This window comes from Larus michahellis, chromosome 14 (genome assembly GCF_964199755.1).
Source record: "Larus michahellis chromosome 14, bLarMic1.1, whole genome shotgun sequence".
Taxonomy (NCBI): domain Eukaryota; kingdom Metazoa; phylum Chordata; class Aves; order Charadriiformes; family Laridae; genus Larus; species Larus michahellis.
Window position 1 is genome coordinate 13650383 of NC_133909.1, and position 12837 is coordinate 13663219.

Consider the following 12837-nt stretch of genomic DNA (forward strand, 5'->3'; position numbering starts at 1 on the left):
TTGGCAGATCCTGGGGCTCTCGGCAGGAGCGTGGGGACAGGGGCAGGCTCTGGGTGTGAAAAAGGCAGGGGAGCGAGCTCTACTCGTCCACTTCTCCCCAAAGGTTGTTCGTGTTGCCATCACACAGAAACGTGGTACTTTCTGTTCCAATATTATTTTAGCACTATGGTAAAATTAGGAAAATAAAATAGCGAATTTTAAGCAGCTATAATTTAGCTGAAACAAAACTTCAGAGAACAAAGAAAAGGCATTTCTCTAAGCTGTGGGACTTTCTGCTGAATTTCAAATTAGTTTTACAAACTAAAGGAACATTACCCACAAAAGATGTATCAGACTCATGAATAAATATTACAAGATTCCTCTAAAATGGGAAACGTCAGACACCCTGAAAATGATGTTTTGTCACAGAAACCCATACAAGCATGCAACGCTGAGCCATTCAGATTCTATCCATTAGAGGGCAATAATACACACACACACACTCTCACACCTACGCACACAAACACGCACGCTCTCTCACACACCTCCAACTGACTTTTGCAAGAAAAGTAGTATTTTCTCTCTAATATTACCAATGGTATATCGACAGCTTGGGTCCTGTTCCATTCTCTCCCCCTCCACTCCCCAAGAACAGTATCCAACAGATCAAATGTTACAAAAACAAATCATTCTTTAAATTTGCTTTCCTACAAGGAAATCGATACAACACAGATTTAGAAGGCTTACAGTTAGTTGTTATTAAACACGGCTCGAGTAGATTGAACAACTAGCATTTATATATGTAAACCTTTATAAGGGTTCCCAAACTTTGAACAGACAAACATGTTCTTCCCGGGCTCATCTCCCACCTGAAGTCAAACACTTTTCCTTTTCTAGTCAGTGGCGTAAGAAACCTTTGATAACAGCAGCCACTGCAGACGTGGCAAGCACCCTTCAGATGGCTCTTAACGCCGCAGACAAACCACGGAAGGGCATTTTTACTATGGCATTAGTAGAGCCACTCGAGGGAAGCAGCTCACATGCTGCGTCTTCTGCTTTCTTGCTCACACCATGTCAACCTACCAATAAACCTCATTGCTTATCACGGGGCTCAACCTCCTGCGCGCTGCACCCGCTTCTAACCCCCCATAGGCACATTTATGTTATGAGCTTACTGGCTTATATTTTCACTACCACGACGTAGAGTCAGACCCCTGAGAGAATTCCAGCAATACAAATAATTACCATCAGCCCCTAAACTACTGCTTGTCAACATCTTACTAGTTCCAGGATTGCTGGAGCTTAGAGTATCACAGGGGCACCTGGAGCAGTCATGTAATGACCAGTGATTCCTATGAGCATCCAGACTACAGTGATTTGTGCTTGGGGTCTTTTGTTTGGGTCTTTTGTTTTATTTTTGTTTGTTTAATACATTACTTTGCAATGACCACTCTATTTCACTAGAAACAGTAATTGAGGTAATGATTCCAACTAACAGGTACTTGTTTCCATCGCCTGCTGAATAAGCATTAATTTTACGTTATACTAGATGTTTCATTGAAGATCTGAATTCAACATTGTAAGGTCCAAGATGCAGACGTAGACTAACACACGGGTCGCGTGTGCTACCCCAGGCAGCACTCATGTGCCCTCGACAGGGGCAGCCACCTCGAACTTGGAAATCCCCAGTGACACCAGATCAGCAGGAGAACATCCAGCTATTTTCATATATCCCAGCCTGCTCCGTGTTTGCAGTGGCTGCCTTTCCAAAAATCACTTTCCCCGCTATTTCTCTTTTCTGAAGTCACTTTACAGATGCCAATACAGCAGAAAGCACAGACTACAAAAGAATTCAAGCTGTCAGAGACAACTTTGGAAGAACTGTATCACCCGTATGAAAGATGGAGTTCACTCTTCCTGGGATTTTCAGGTCTGTTTCAAGTAAAAACACCGTGTCAGGTTTTTTTGTCTTCTTTTCTTTTTTAAAACTACATTGGTGGTGTTTCTATGAACTCTGAAGAAGAACTCTAAAACCTGAAAATGGAACGTTTACAACCAGGCCAATATTTTAGGGGCCAAAAATAAAGTTTGCTTATTTGCAATATTTCAGGAGGACTTTCATACATATGAATACAAATTACTATGAGATGTGTAATTGCAGTTTGAAATATATTGTTTTCTCCATTAAACAAAAATCTACGGCATCCCTGACATCGATTTCTGTCATTTTGTCATGATAAACACTCAGGCATTAAGTACCTTCCACATCATGCACACAGGCATGATTCCAATTAGTGCTGAATAGAAGACAAAATGTCAGCCTAATAAGCTTCAATTTGCAAAGTCTTTGAACATTTGATGATATCATCACTTTGCCAATCATTTCTTGTACTTTGGCTTCTTTTTTTCCACATCACCTTCCCTGTCAAAAGATAGTCTTTCAAATGTACAGAAACGGAAGACATGAACAACGTCAGTCATGGGTCTGACTGAGCTAAAAGATCCAAAACCGACTCCCCCGTACATCCACAGAGAACTATGATGTGCACAATATTCCCTCAAAGCTAATTTGCTGCCAACATGTAGAGTAATTGGGGGGAGAAAGTCTACTTTAAAGTCATACTGTGAAAAATACCTTTTCGTATGAAATCGACACTAAAGACCTTACATCACTGTCAAAAGTCTGTGCCGCTCTTTCAAAATGAAGAAACAGTATTTGTTAAAGTACGATGGCAATCATTTCTCATGTCTTCAAAGGTGACTGGACCAAAGGACAGCTCTGCTGTCTGACTTCATATTGAAAATACTCTATTTTATAATAATGTATTTTCTTTCTAATTTGTTTCTAAAAAAAAGAAATAGTGAAAAAAGGTCAGTTTCCAAGAAGAAAAAAGGACCACTTGCAACAAGGGCATATACAGTTCTGTAAGCTTGAACGTACACACCTAGCACACGTCCAAAGCCTATAGCTGAGGACACACAAAGCTTTGTCTAGCCAGAGTTTCTCCAAATACATAGCCTAAAATCCCTGCTCTTATCTGGGTTTGAGGGAAAAGAGAAACAAAACGGCAGCAGAAAAGACAAGGAGATAATGAATCAGGATGGGAGGTGTACAAAAGAGTCCGTGGGCCCTCCAAGGCCCTGCCTGAGGACCAAACGCCGAGTCCCAGTTCTGAAAAGGAGAGGCAGGTCGTGGTCTCCTCTGAGCTGAATCCGCGGAGCAGGTGGGCCACAGCGGGGCTGACCAGACACACGACCAGTGACCGACAGGCTGTTGGGACAGGTCCAACACCGTTCCTGGCATTGCGCCGGGCTGCCCCACTTCTAAGGTTTGCACATCCCATGGAGCCCGGTCAGGAGACCTTCGCTGGCGCATATTTGTTACTCGCTGCTCAGAACTGGCAGGAGACAAAACCCAGCCTACACCGCACGTGGCGTGGCATGGCAAGAGTCGGCCAGTTTTGGTAGAAAAGGAGATTGAGCAGCTTGGAAGGGGTGGATCTGAAACTGCCTCCTGGCGCTGAAGCAAGGGGAGGGAGTTGGGAGGACACACCAGCACGGCACCGGCGTGAGGAACGGTGCTGAAAGACTGCGGAGCACTTGGCTACCCCTCCAGCTGATGGGTTAGCAAATTCCTAACATCTGAGGCAGAAACGGAGATTTCTCGAAGAGTTGCTGCAGACAGCGGGGTTAGGCCAGTGCAGAGATGTTTAACAGCGAAGGGCTCAGCCCGGTGTCTGTGCCAGTAACATCACCCTTCATATGCGCAGATAACCCATCATGGGGGTTTGGGTTGGTTTCTTTCCCCCCTCATAGCTCCTGTCTGTGAAATAGAGGAAAACCAGAGAATTCTTCCGTTTTTCTTCTCGACTAAAGCGATATAGGGAGGAATAAGCAGAGCAGTGGTAGGGCGCCCAGGACAGTGCAGTTTGCCATAAGCGTCTCAGCTGCAGTTTGTTACTGGTTTTCCACTTGAAGGTTTCTCTGTAATACTTTAATGTGGGAGCGTGCGGAGCTTTATGGATGGTCTCATATTTCTCAACTGACATATCTTCAGCCAAAGTATGTCAGCTACAGGAGAGGGCAAGGCTTTTCAACTGGCTTTGAGATTTCTTCTTCCCCCATCACAAACCACATAAAAGAAAAATACAAATAATCAGCTCTCCAAAATTGCTATTTATTACCTCATCATGAAACCGTCTACTGGACCCTGCAGTGGTATTGAGTAATATCATTACTTAAACCATAAAGAGGTTGTATTTATTGCTCAAAATTGGGAAAATTAGCATCCATATGGATCCTATTGTTTTAAGACCAGTAATACTGCCAAAACAAGTGGTGTTAACATTCCAAACTACAGATTGTCATAATTTCTCGTCTAGTGTTTCATTCTTTCATTTGGTATTTATAATACCTTTAAATTGAGGAACTGAATGGATCATAAAATCTCTCCTATCAGATAAATCATTTAACAGCTAGACTACTGTTCAAAACTTGATTTATGGTGGGAGTGAGTGAATGGAATTAACATCTGCTGACCTAAGGAAAAGAGACTAAATTGATTTTGGATAATCTTTTTCTACAGCAGGGCCAAGAGAAAAAGCACACACTAAAAAATTTAACTACTTAATTTGCAATACACAGCACCTTAATAGGTAGTCACAGACAGGATATCCTAACCTCCATCCCTGGAAAAATTATGGAGTAAAACTCCATGAAATTAATTTCCAAGCATATGAGGAATAAAAGGGGCACTGGGAACAGCCAACCTGGATACACCGAGGGCAATTCATGCTTGACCAAACTGATTGTCTTCTACAATGAAATGACTGACTCTGTGGAAACAGGAGAACTGCCAACGTCTTTTATCTTGACTTTAGCAAGGCTTTTGATACCGACGTTTATAGCAGGCAGGGACCAGCAGAGACACAGACTGGATGGCTGTACTACAACGTGAGCGGAGAACTCACTGGACCATTGCGTTTGAAGAGCAGGTGTCAACAGGCAACCAGCTACAAGTGGCATTCCTCAAAGTTCAAATGGGGCTGCTACAGCTTAACATCTCCACCAAAGACTTGGATGATAGAACACAGTGAACCTTGTGCAATATTGTGGATGCATCTCTTGAGGCGGAAGTGGTCAGTATGTTGGAGAGCAGGGCTGCCATTCACATGGACCTCAAACTCTGCAAGCTGGAGGAATGGACCAGTAGGACCTTCAGGAAGTTCACCAAACTAGGTTTATTGAGCCTGCAGAACAGAAGAGTAAGGAGAAATCTAATTGCTGTCTTCGACTGAGTGTAAGGAATTGTAGAGAAGACAGAGGCAGACTCTTCTTGAAGGTGGCAGTGAAAGGACAAGAAGCTACACTTTCAAACTGTAACAACAGACATTCCAACCAGATATAAAAGAAAAGACATTTCACAATGGATTAGTAAAGTACTGGAGTACGTTGCAAGGTTGTGAAATCTTCATCATTGCAGATTTTCAAAACTCAGTTGGACTTGGCCCTAAGCAACGTGATGTAATTTTGAAGTTAGACCTGCTTTGAGTAGGAGGTTGGACATGATGACCTACAGAGGTCCTTCCAACCCAAATGACTCTATGATGCTGTGAAAAAACTTCAGTATGAATCCTGATATTACGTTAGAGGATGTCCTTTCAGCCATCCAGTGGAATGTTTGAAGTAGATACCGCGCTGCTGTTTTCCAAATTGCTGTACTTGTTCTATGGATTGTGAGAAGTCAACTTCCTTCTATTCAACAACTCTCTGAAGTAAATTATAAGATAACACTAAAAAGCAATCTTCAAAAGAACTAAAAAACATTCATAAAGAATACTGTGAGTAAGCACCCCCTTCTCTGTACAGCAGACATTTACCAAACAAGTTTAGTTGTAATATTTAGAACAATCTAGTATCACAGAAACTACATTCAAAAGAGAAGATTTAGACTCTCATACTTGGAAGTAATATCAATAAGCAACTTTAGGGTCTGGTTTTGCCATACACTGAACCTCAAGTAGAAAGCACGTGCTCTTTTTACTTCAAAATCAAGAGCTTATATTGTAAGTTGACCGTTTCTGCAAAGTAACACAGTGGTTTTGCCTCTCTGCATAGAAATTACGTTACACCATCTCAAATGCTGCAGTTACTATCATATTTGGTGTTTACTTATATACTCGATCATTTATTACTTCACTATTCCTTTATATAACTTTATATAACTTCTTAAAAATAAGCTCACACTATGTATAGCTTATTGTCTTATAATCATTCGTTGTAACCATCACACACAGACTCTACATGCAAAGCCACACCTACTGTATGTGCTAAAAACTGGCACAAAGATCCTTTACCCCGCTGATGAGCAAGACTGATGTCATTGGCTTTTTTTCAGATAAATTATTCTGTATTTCTTAACTATGCAGGAAATAATCCCTCATTCCTAAACAGGGAGTAATGGTATAAAATGAAATTACTGCCATATGATATACACCCTGCCCCTACACAAGTGAAATTATATACTCCACCTTTTCAGCTGCCAGTATTTAAAATTAAAACATGAAATGAATATGAAATGTTGACTACAGTCTAAAACCAACTACCATATATATTCAATTTCATATTCTATATACAGAAAGTCCATTTTGCTGAAAAGAACTCCATCTCAGAATCAGAGTTCATTTTATGTGATGAGCTAGTTTCTATGGCAACTGCTTCCTCTTTTACATACACTGTAGACACCACAAAACGTCAGTTCTCTCCTAAGCTAACTTAACATTTTTAATCAGCAAATGATAATTTATGCACCATTATGTATGGCTTCCAAAAATGTCTTCAGTAAATATTTCAAATGCCGAACAGCCTGAAGTATAAAAGGACAGAGGAGCAAGTGAAGTCACACCTCCTGTGCTGAATTCCTCACTATCTAATTTCACTTGTATCGTAAAAAGCGAGAGTCAAGGAAAAATGTGGAAGAGATCATAGATGATCGCCCACTACAGCACAAGAACACTTTGATGGTTCCACTAAGCGAGGAAGTGGCAGATGTTTATAGCTTGTTCAACAGCCTTTTGAAAGGCATCTCAAACAGAGGCAGCAGCTGAGAAGTGGGGACCAGAAGCTGAGGGCTCGACGCAGAACAACAAACGTGGCACGGCGGCTTCATCTGAGCAGGGAAGGGGACGGTGCACAGGAGGCACCACCTGGATGAAGGGCTTGATGGACGGAACCCCGAGCCTGAACTGTGTGCTGAACTGTTTTAGAGCAAAGGCCCATTTTTCCCTCTCATCTCAGAGACCGTGTCTATGATACAGCCCAAATTCTTCCCACGGCTCCTCCGCATGCGCTCAAGCACAGCTGAAACTAGCTGTGTGGATTACCAGAGCCCACCATGGGACGGTATTTGAGTCTTTCCCCAGGAAACCGGTGCATTTGGCCGTTTCATTGAACTCTCAACTTCACCACAATACTATTAAAGCCCAGTTTGAACGTCTCTATAGGACCCATCATCAGATCCTTGATTTTAGTAGATATTCCCCATCAATGGGATCCAGCCCAACCCTGAGTCAGCAGACTATGAATAACAACCAAGGAAAACCATGCGAGCGCTGCAACAAATACTTGGTACTTTAAATATTTTACATCGACAGTCCTGTTGATTACCCTGGGCTCATCGGTGGTAAATTAAACATGCTGCAATATAGTCATAAAGCTTTTGTTTAGGAAAGGCTAAAAGGGAACAGCTGTCTGCCTACAGAAGTCTGACCGTCAGCCCAATAGCTACTCTCCAAGTGAAATATAACAAACAACTATTTAGATTGCAACTCCATTATTTAGATTGTCTGCAGAGAAAGCCTGCATAGCAAACAATGCATTTCTTCTCATGCCAAAGACATCCTCTACTGAGAAAACAAAAAGAAGTCAAAGAAAAAAATGAGTCACAGAATTTATTTACTCAAAATTGTATAAAGAAGTGACTTCAGCAGCATCACCGACATCTGAATGCTTCACAGGCTACACCTATCTGTACCCTCCAGACACCATCAAGCAAACTGCTTCCACAGATACTGGAATATCATCTCTGTGGAAACTGGCGTTTGGAGGTATTAGAACAATTACATGAAGTAGAAGAGTTGATCAGTGATTTATCTGTGCAGTAAGAACGGGGTCTTTCAGATCAAAGTTTCAGAAAGTCTCCTATTGTGAAACAAATGCTCCCAAATTCCTTCTGTATTAGTACAGCACTGAAAAGTTATGCTACAGCAATATTTACACACAGATAGAAATTGTGCATATGTTGAGGTATTTAGTTATCATTAAACAAGTATATAATATTTCTATTAATTTTTTTTCTGTATTTTCTCTTGTCAATAGTTGATAGAGCTCTCCATCAGACAAACATTCAGACTGACTACACATACGGAGGCAAGATGAATCTCTTCTGTTCCCCCCCCTTTGTTGATACAGTAATTATCTATACAGAACCATAAACACATACCAAGGATTTGCTGGAACGAAAATAACGATCATTGCTGGAATGAAAATAATGATCATTACTGTATTATTTTTTTTTATTGCCAGCTCAACAGGCTCAAACAGCTCGGAATGAATTCAGACCAAACCAGGTGCAAAGCAACAGCTGCACAAAGATCCCTGTTCACAAGTGCAAAGAAGCAAATTTTCAAAGAGGAGAAGCCAGAAGAGAAGGGAAAGGATGCCCTATACATTGGGCCTCAGGGAAGGAGCCGCTGATTTCTGCGAAGGTAAAGCAAACGGGACGGTAAAGGCCAAGGGGATTACCAGAAGTGCAAAAAACCAAGAGAGGAAAAAGGAAACAGATACTTTGGCCATGGGAAAACACCTCATTAACTCTTCTCGCCACCTCCAGCCTGCTCCTTTTGTATAGGAACTTCCATTCTCAATGCGTGCGTTCGCGTGACTTCAGAACTGCTCGAGGTTTTCCTTTTCCAACCAGTAATGGTTTATACCGAGAGCCCTAAGATACCCCCAAACACCAATGACCTGCTCTTAAAGCGGCCTCTTTTTTGAGAGCGTGACCAGCGTATGCTAAAATGAAATATCGTGACGCCAGTGACAAACACAGGCAAAACGCGCCTCAGCGCTCGAGCTGCTCTTAACCCAATTACCAATGGATGAAAACAGCGGACTTGCCAATTATCTCCTAACAGAACCTGGAAAGAGAATTCAGTTTCCTCACAGAAACTTTTCCTCTCGCTTTAGTGTAAAGCGCTATATTTGAAGTTACCAGGGTACATTTTTTTCCTTCTTCTTGCCCGCAGGTCAACGGTCAAAGAACAAGCACGAAAACGATCCAACTTCGTACAGCGGCTGGAACATGAAAATCTTTGAGCTGGTTGAGGGCACGTGTCAGACGGTGGGGAGAGAATGACATTCGCAGCATAAAGGGAAAATATAAGGGTACCACTGGCACCACAGCCCATCCGTTATTAAAATTTCCTAACCCTGCTATCTGATTTCACAGAAGCAAACTAGATGTGTTATTCTCTGTAATCGGAAATCTTGCTTCAGAAAATCACCAACTCAGTAGCAAGGCTGTTTTTATTAAAACAAAAGCAAGATCTCTATCATCCAAGGAGTTTCTCTGTTTCATGAACTAATGTATAAAATAAAATTATTTAGGGAGGTGGGGAACGAATGGCCAACCGCACTGTAGCTTAAAAACTCTTCTTAAAAAAAATCCAGATAATATAAAAAAATCAAAATTAAACAGAAGTAGTGATTCTAAACTACCTTTTTTTAAAAAAATAAATCCTGTATTACTAGCTACTATTTAAAGAATAACAATATTATGGCAGTGCATAGAAAACGCATAGGATTTAAAAGACTACAAGAACACAGCATGGTATAAAAGCCTTTGTACTGCTTTGACTTTTATTGACCTACATGTCAATTTACTCCTCCCCAAGCATTACAACCGTAGGTGAAAAAAAATCAAAGCAAGCCTCCTAGAAATGGATAAATCCAAGATCTAAAGTGGAATGCAATTTTTATCCAGAAATTCATCAGCAATACAAAAGGTGATCCACTTAAATCAAGTTCCTTTCTTGAAAATATATTGAACTTGTGTTTCAAAGAAGCAGTAACATTATTTTATATTTAATTAAAATCTGGCAGTGCACTGAAATCTTAATTTTTATTCTTCAGTTCTGATCAAAGCATTAATAAATGTATTCATATTTGAATAAAACCGAACCGGTTTGTATACTATCTTTCGCAGTAGCTGAAGACCTACGTGAAAGTAAGAGACCTTGGATACGCAATAAAAAAACCACAATCTTTTCAGTACCAGTATAATAAATTGTTCTGCAGTACTCGGTCATAGCTGTGATTACTAATATAGTAAGAAATATGTATTTTAAACATTCGCTACTCTTTCATACGGAAAAGGATTTAAGAAAGCATAACAGTGAATACCTTTGATAACGGTTCTTTCACATCATTCACCAAACATTGAACAGATAGGTCCTTCAAACCGAGCTACCCGGATGTGATTAACACCAATTATTATTTAAATTTTTTGAAACACCCAGAAAACATACTTTTCATTTAGCAAAGCAAAATGGCCTCTTCTCCTGTTTCATCACGCCTTCACTGTAATATAAAGCAGTCCTAAAAATTACTGCTGCCAAACATGGTTCAAATCTAACAGGTTTTTAAAAAGCTACGTCTACGTAAACTCATGAAATCACTGTGATGTCTTTATTACGAGGCTGCCAAATCCTTCATAAAGGACATTGGGCATTAGTCATGTCAGGTGTCCAAAACATGCGTTTCAGTAAACATATGCAAAGATTAAAAAATTTTATTAAAAATATGTGCCATAATTCCATAAGAAACACCAGTATTGTTTGTTGACCTCACTGCAAAGACAAGAGCGAATCTCAATACAAAGAGCAGAGGAAGGAACGAAGAACGATTTATTTCCCAAAATGGAAAAAATATGCGTCCTTGAAAGCTGATAGATTCCTCCTAGAATTTAAATAAGCAACAGCTCTTCTAGTCAAAGGCAACCGCATTTTCCTCCCTGATTTACATGTCATTCTCACGGCAGCAATGTTCCAATGACTGTACAGGGATATTCAAACTACAAAGAAAAGCCCTGTAAAAAGGCCAAAGTTTTTGCTATTCAGACTGCTCAGATTTTCCTAATTGCTGCGATAATTTCCAGCTTTCTACACAGCACCTGTACTAGCATTATAAATCCCATTGCGAATAGAAAGCACAACCAAACCTTGGGCCCCAACCTTTGCCAGAAATGACCCACAGGAGAACAAAATAGAGATACTCACAAGACACCTCCCAGATTCTCTGAATTTGCTTAAGAAAGTCCCTTTACCTTTCCATTCAGTGGTATACAGAGCAATATGATTAAGTGGAATGAACGCTGGCGCGTAGACAGACTAATTCTATATAATTCTAAAACTGTTTTTTAATGCGAGTGCTCCAGCTCTGCCTTTGTAGGGAAACACAACGTCGGGAATGCAGGTGAGAGGACGATACAACTTTGAAAAGGCACTCGCAAATAGCTGTACAGTTAAGATGCATCTCGGGCCGAAGTAAAAAAATCCAAAGATAAAAACCAGTCCCTTTAACAATTAAAGTCTTTGTTCACTATTACGACAGAGTGGAGAATAAAGGACAACATTTAATTTTTCAGAAGCCACCTGAATATCCTCTTCCCAAGCATTCTCACAAAAGTACCTCTCATTTTCCTTGGAAAACCGTAATGGTGGAAATGGAGAAATAAGTCCTGGTTCTGCTCCATATCCCTCATCCTCCCCCAAAAAGCCGTTTGTTTCCCATAGACTTAAGCCAGATTTCGACAGAGTCTGAGTCGTCCAAAAGCAACACAAAAAAATTAATTTCAAATTTAAATATTCAGTTTCACTTAGCTACGTTATGGACACAGCCTACTAGTCCACAGGAGAGTAAAGTGAAAACGCCCCGATGTCAGAGCCTTACATCTCATAGGGAAGGCGGTGGTGCGCGGAAAACATATGTCGTTAAAGATGCCTTACCAAAATGTCCAGTTTTGGTATAAAATAATCCATGCACGATAAGTAATTCTAATGCTGATTAGGAAAGATTGTTTTCTGAATACTCTTTAAATACAAATTTTTAAATATTGCCATTGCAGGCCTTTTTAATACAGGCTGTTAGTAAATACACCATGCCATCCTTACAAAATATATTGAAAAAAACGCAATAAGATGGTTTTTCGAACTGAAAACTCATAAAGATCATTTTCCATGCTGACAGTGCGCATTTCATCCAGAAGTTTGAAGAGTCAAATGCTACCCCAGCTGGGGGTTATTCTGCCAAATGGCTTCCAACAGTGACCACAGAGATGGAGGATGGGAGGGGTGCGTGTGTGTGGAGGAAAATAAACGTGATGGTAAGCAACCCCAAACCCACATCGCCTTATCAAATATCCGACATACGTAGCCAAACACACAAAGCAGATCTAGAATACAAAACTGAAACAAAAAGACATGAACAAAATGAAATAAAGCCATTTGTGAGTTACCTGCAGAGATTTACAACAAAAAAAGCATACGAGTGAAGCAGATATAATTCACATGGATTTGCCCAGGAAGGAGAAAAGGAGGGGTGAGTGTGAGGGCTGTGGGGGGAGAAGAACAGATACCTTTTTTTCTTAAACAAATCCATCATGAAAGAAAATGAGACAAGATTATAAATAGGCCGAGTTATAGCGCACCATGGGATTTTTAATCTGGCTACCTGTGGTTTTTGCAGTTAAAGCCCTATTCAGCAGTGGGAAGGGAGGGGGGTAAGCGGGGAAAAAAAAAAAAA

General features: G+C 40.6%; 1 protein-coding gene across 9 annotated transcripts in view; it reads right to left on the reverse strand.

Annotated features, from left to right (window-relative positions):
- CEP112 (centrosomal protein 112) overlaps positions 1-12837 on the reverse strand; it is a 171889-nt gene that overhangs the window by 77006 nt on the left and 82046 nt on the right. The window lies entirely within an intron of this gene.